Source organism: Rhinolophus hipposideros, assembly GCF_964194185.1.
Source record: "Rhinolophus hipposideros genome assembly, chromosome: 18".
Lineage (NCBI taxonomy): Eukaryota > Metazoa > Chordata > Mammalia > Chiroptera > Rhinolophidae > Rhinolophus > Rhinolophus hipposideros.
Window position 1 is genome coordinate 4,224,206 of NC_138064.1, and position 6,153 is coordinate 4,230,358.

Below are 6,153 nucleotides of genomic sequence, written 5' to 3' on the forward strand. Positions count from 1 at the left end.
GTCAATCCCCAATCAACCCACATTATAGTGTCATGAGGAATTACTTCTCCATAAATGAAAAGGTTTAAATTCAACCTATGGATGATTTTGCAACCAGAAAATTATTTTCTTTTAAGATTTCTAGAAGACACAGAAAACGACTTGAAATATGCAACAACAGATCTTTGACAATCAAAATTGTATATATACGCATACATATTTATACAAATATAATGTGTATGTCAAAGCATACGGTAAAGGCAACATTCAAAATCACTGGAAAAAGAATTGTTCTACAAGTAATCTCGGAATAATTGATTATTATTGGGGAAAAATTTCAAGCAAAATAAAGGTAAATTAAATGTCAGTATAAAACTTAAAATTGATATAGGTAAAAAATCAAAATCAAAAGAAGAACTAAGGGAAAACTCAATGCAACATGCATGCAATGCCCAAATCAATATCTTTCTATATTTTTAAAAACTTAAATCAGTTAGCAAAAGAAAATCATCTCAGTTTTTAAATAAAGGGCAAATAATCAAAATTTTTCAACAGACAAATTAGAAATAGCCAGTATTCATGAAAATACTCAATCTCACTAAAATTAAAAGAAAGCAATAATAAGACCAACACTTTGTAAACATAAATCTGAATTCAAGAAAAATTGATACTCTTAACTATTTTATTATAAAATAAGGTATAAATTATATTTTCAACCCAAGAAGGTAAAAATTGCCAACTAAATGAACCAGAGGACAAGAAGAAATCATAAAGATAAACACAAAAATAATGAATGATGTAACAGAAAAACCTTAGAGAGCAGATATACGGGAAAGTTGTTTGAACAAGTAATAAAAGAGGAAAAATGCTGAGTGAAATACTCGAAAAAAGTGGAAGGAAAAGAATGTTAAGACATAACAAGAGACGAAACACTAAAAGTTACACGAGGGCGCAATACACATGTTTAAGATAACCTATAGTAGTGTCAGTGGCATGAAAAGTTTAGAATGGCAGGTGGCAACCTCAGCTTGCAATTTAATGACGCTACTGTTTGTCACTTGATAGAGACACACCTCCTTTGAGACCCAGTGTCCAAATGAGCAGAGTTTAAAAGGGACAGAAAGCAAAAGTCCTATGAGTGTGATAGTATAATAGTATGATGAACCGCTCCCACTTCCAGCCTTGGTTCCTGAAACCAGGTATGCTGACTTTGGAAGAATCAGCAGCACCTATCAGATGCTGAGTCAAATCTTACATTATCTGTCTGAGTGTTGATACCAGTTAGGGCATACCTGAAGTCTTCAATAGACCACGTCTTTGTTTTACCAGGCCAGCTGCTTCAGAGTGATGGGATATGTGGTGACACCAGTGAATTCCACAGGCATACATCCTTTGGCACATTTCTGCTGAGAGTATTTCCTTGATGGGAGGCAATTTTGGGGGGAATGACAGTGCTGGCAAAAGCATCACTCAAGGAAAGAAAATCTTAATGCAGAACGCTTGTGTCTTCCAGACAGAACAAATGGTCATCCCCTCCATGATGGAAAGAATCTAATGAAATCAACTACTACCTACCAGGTCTTCCCAGGAATGGCACCAGGTCTTCCTGGGAACGGTGTCAGGTTACGGGCTCATCACTGGTTTCTACTATGGGCAAGTTGTGCACTCAGCAGAGTGACAGACACACAGCCTTTGTATGGGGAAGCCCGTCATTGAGCCCAAGTGTATGTATTAATAAAAGATGAAATAAGGTAATATAATGTAAGATTGTAGCATGGCTAATAATGATCATCTCTATAGATAATACATGATATGTGATAAAGGTCAAAATTTGAAAAAAAAAAAAAAGCTCTTTGTAAACTTTAATTTGAAAGACATTTTCTCAAGAAAATGAATCAGCGTGACCATGGCCTCCAGTAGCCGTGGCCTCACAGCCGCCCGCTTCTTGTCGCGCTCCTGCCTCCTGAAACAGAGTGGAATTCGGCATTGTTCCTATACAGCTTCTCGGAAACATCTTTATGTTGATAAAAATACAAAGGTTATTTGCCCGGGTTTCAGTGGGAAGCAGGGCACCTTTCATAGTCAGCAGGCACTGGAGTATGGCACCAAACTTGTTGGAGGAACCACCCCAGGGAAAGGAGGCAACACGCATCTAGGCTTACCGGTCTTTAATACTGTAAAGGAGGCCAAAGAACCAACAGGAGCGACAGCTCCTGTCATTTATGTCCCTCCTCCTTTTGCTGCTGCTGCCGTTGATGAAGCTGTGGAGGCAGAGATGGCCCTGGTCCTGTGCATTACTGAAGGGATCCCCAGCAGGATATGGTTGGCGTCAAACACAAACTGCTGCATCAGGGAAAGACAAGGCTGATCGGGCGAACTGCCCCGGAGTCATCAACCCTGGAGAGTGCAAAACTGGCATCATGCCTGGCCATATTCACAAAAAAGGAAGAATTGGTATTGTGTCCCGATCTGGCCCCCTGACTTACGAAGCGCTTCACCAAACAACACAGTTGGATTGGGGCAGTCTCTGTGCATTGGCATCGGAGGTGATCCTTTCAATGGAACAGAGTTTATTGATTGCCTTGAAGTCTTTCTGAATGATCCAACCACAGAAGGCATCATATTGATTGGTGAAATTGGTGGCAACGCAAAACAAAATGCTGCAGAATTTTTGAAGCAACATAATTCAGGTCCCAAAGCTAAGCCTGTGGTGTTCTCCATGGCTGGATTAATGACTCCTCCCAGCAGGAGAATGGGTCATGCAGGAGCAATTATTGCTGGAGGACAAGGTGGAGCTAAAGAGAAGATCTCTTCCCTTCGGAGTGCTGGAGTTGTGGTCAGCATGTCTCCTGTGCAGCTGGGTTCTACCATCTATAAGGAGTTTGAAAAGAGGAAGGTGCTATGAAAGAAAGAACACCAGGTTCCCTAGGCCTGTGGAAATGTGGACCTGGTCGCTTCTGTTGTCCACTCACTGTCAGCCTGTGCCCCTCTCTCACGGGGCTCCAGTACACAGGAAGCCCACACAAGGTTTAGAATGTCCTGTATTGAAATGTCGTACCTCATTGTATAACAGACAGCCAATAAATCTACTGTTTGATTTGGGAAAAAAAATAGACTCTATCTTAAACTAACAACAAAACATGTTATATACATTTAAACACTATAAATACCTTATTAAGCTAAGAAATGTAACCAGGGTCACTGTTACTGTTGTTTGCTATTTAACTTGATCTGATAATCGAGTCAGTGCAAAGTACAAAAATAAAAAAAGCTAAAAAGATGAATATAATTATCATAACTTTGAGGCAAATAATTGTCTGCTGAAAAGCACAAGAGGGTAAACTGACATTTCAGGGCTAGTAATTAACTATAATAGGATAGAATATAAATATTAATTTACCAAAACAGCACTTTTCTCTACACCAGTTAGAAAAACAAAGGAAAAAGAAATGCATTCACATTGAGAACACACACACACAAACGAGAATAACAATATCAAGAAAGATGCCAGACCTAAATGAAGAAAACATAAAAAAAAGCACTGAGAGCACAAAAGAAAATTAATTAATTGGAAACCATACTATGTTCCACAATGAGTCTTTATAAAAATGACAATCCTTCTGATAGCCATGTTATTTCCAAATATATCCTAGATAGGTTTTGTTCTATTTTGTTTTTGTTTTTAGAATTTTGCCAAATGACTTTAAACTTAATCTTGGAGAAATTAGGGAAAATAGCCACAGGAAATTTTTAAAGAGTAATGAATGGAAGTTAACCTCCCAGATAATGAAGGTACAACAATTAAAATAATGTGGTTTGGGCTCAGATATTGACAGGAAGATAAATGGAACACAACGAATGTTCCACAAAGTACTCAAGGGTGTATAAAAATAATACATGATAAAGGTCATCTGAACAAGCAACTGGGAAAGTGGAATTATTCAACCAGTAATTATGATTTCATCAAAAGGTGGTTGCATGGTCACTGTTCACTATGTATTCATGAATATTCTAGGTGGATTAGACAATTAAATGGAATAAAAAAACACAAATTTAAAAAATTGGTGAAAAAAACTTCTAGGCATAAAGTATTATAAACAAGCAATTATGGAGGAAAGTAATCAATGATAAACTACACAGAAATATAAAATTTCTGTAAGTAAGAGAATTTTTCAAAGACAACAATTTAAAAAGAACAACAGGCAAAAACAAAACAGATAAGTAGATTATATCCTTAATATTTTAAGGAGATCATAAATATGAAAAGAAGACATCAACAATTCAGTTGGAAAATTAGCTAAAGACACAGTTATTAGACAATGACAATAGAAAAAAAGAATAGTTAAAATAGGAAGAACAAAGAGATCAAACAAGTGATACAGAAGAAATAGAAATTATAAGGGAACACTTTTCATAAAGCTATACAAATATATTTGAAATATAAACATGGAAGAAATACAGACATTGCATCTTCTTTTCTATCAACTCAATACCCTGTAAATATATATTTCCCAAGTGATCCTTGTCATTCAGTATTGTAAAGAAAATGTCTGAAGTCAAACTGAATTTTATCTCTGGGTTTCATCAACTGCTTTTGCCCCAGAACCTCAGGACTTTTACTATTATTGTTTTAATCTTTACTGTTAAGTTTGTGGTGAAGGTATTTCTTTCTCATCTGAATTATCTGTTTAACCTTAGTTCGAATATCACTAGTTCCTGTCATTTTTATTGCTTGAAGATGTTTTGAAACTTTTGGTTAGAAAAACTGCTTTTGGCTTAAAATCTGAGCTCATGACAGGCCAGAATGTGCAGGAAACTATATAAACACACAGCCAAACTACTGAGCGCCTGTCTGACAACGAGCAGTTCATCAACAGTTCCCTTAACCTGTTTATACAGAAGTCCCCAAAAGCAGTTTGCCCAGGTTCTGGCACTGATAGATGAAAAGTAAATATTTTCTTCTATTGTTACTTGGGTGACAAGGTTGCTTCATGGAATGGCCCAGATTTCCATTTTTGTATCATCAACCCAAGGTTTGTTTTCTGATACATTGATTAATGTACATAAAGGGAAGCACAATAAAAAGACTGATCAAGTCACCACAATAGTGAGGAACAAACCTGGACGACTGACACTGCCTGACTTTTTGACTTACTATACAGCTACAATATTTATTCAAGGCAGTGTGGCATTGGCAAAATAATAGACAGATCAATGGAGCAGAATAAAGATCCCAGAAATAGAGCCACACAAATAAAGTCAACGATTTCTGGCAAAAAAGTAAAGATAATTTAATGGATAAAAGATAGACCTTTCAATAAATGGTATGGAACAACTGGACATCCACCTAAAAAAACAATGAATCCAGGTACTGACCTTATACCTCTCACAAAAATTAACTCAAAATACATCCAAAAATAAAACCTAAATGTAAAACATAAATCTATAAAACTCTTAGAAAAAAAAATAGAAGTAGGTTTGGCGATGAGTTTTTAGATACAACACCAAAAGCGTACTCCTTCAAAGAAGATAATTGACAAGGTGAACTTTATTAAAAGTAAAAACTTCTGTGAAAGACACTGTTATTAAAGAACCACAGACTGGGGCGGGGGGAGATCTTGTAAATCACATATCTGACAAAAAGGACTTGTATCCAAAATATATAAAGAAAACTTAAAACTTAATAATAAGGAAAGAAATAACCAATTTTTTAAGTGGGCAAAAGATCTGAGCAGACACCTCACCAAAGGAAAACATGCTTACAGCCACTAAGCATGTGAAAAGATGCTTTACATCGTAAGTCTTTGGAGAATGCCAAACTGAAATAATGAGAAACTCCTATACACTCATTAGAATGGCGAAAATCCAAACTATTGACAACACCAGATGCTGGTGAGGATGTAGAGCAACAGCAATTCTCATTCATTGTTGGTGGAAATGCCAAATGGTGACGCCACTGGAGAAGACAGTTTGAGAGTATCTTACATAGCTAAATATAGTATTGCCACATGATTCAGCAATCACACTTCTAAGTATTGACCCAAATAAGTTAAACACTTACATCCACACAAAACATTTGCACATAAATGTTTACAGATTTATTCACAATTGTCAGGTATGTCCATGCAATGGAATATAATTCAGTGATAAAAAGAAATGAGTAAACAAGCCATG

At 36.3% G+C, this 6,153-nt stretch overlaps 1 pseudogene across 1 annotated transcript; it reads left to right on the forward strand.

Annotated features, from left to right (window-relative positions):
• The first annotated feature begins 1,724 nt into the window (after positions 1 to 1,724).
• LOC308510374 (succinate--CoA ligase [ADP/GDP-forming] subunit alpha, mitochondrial-like) lies at positions 1,725 to 2,932 on the forward strand (annotated as a pseudogene). The gene has a single exon. The product of its transcript is annotated as a succinate--CoA ligase [ADP/GDP-forming] subunit alpha, mitochondrial-like (transcript).
• The last annotated feature ends 3,221 nt before the right edge of the window (positions 2,933 to 6,153 follow it).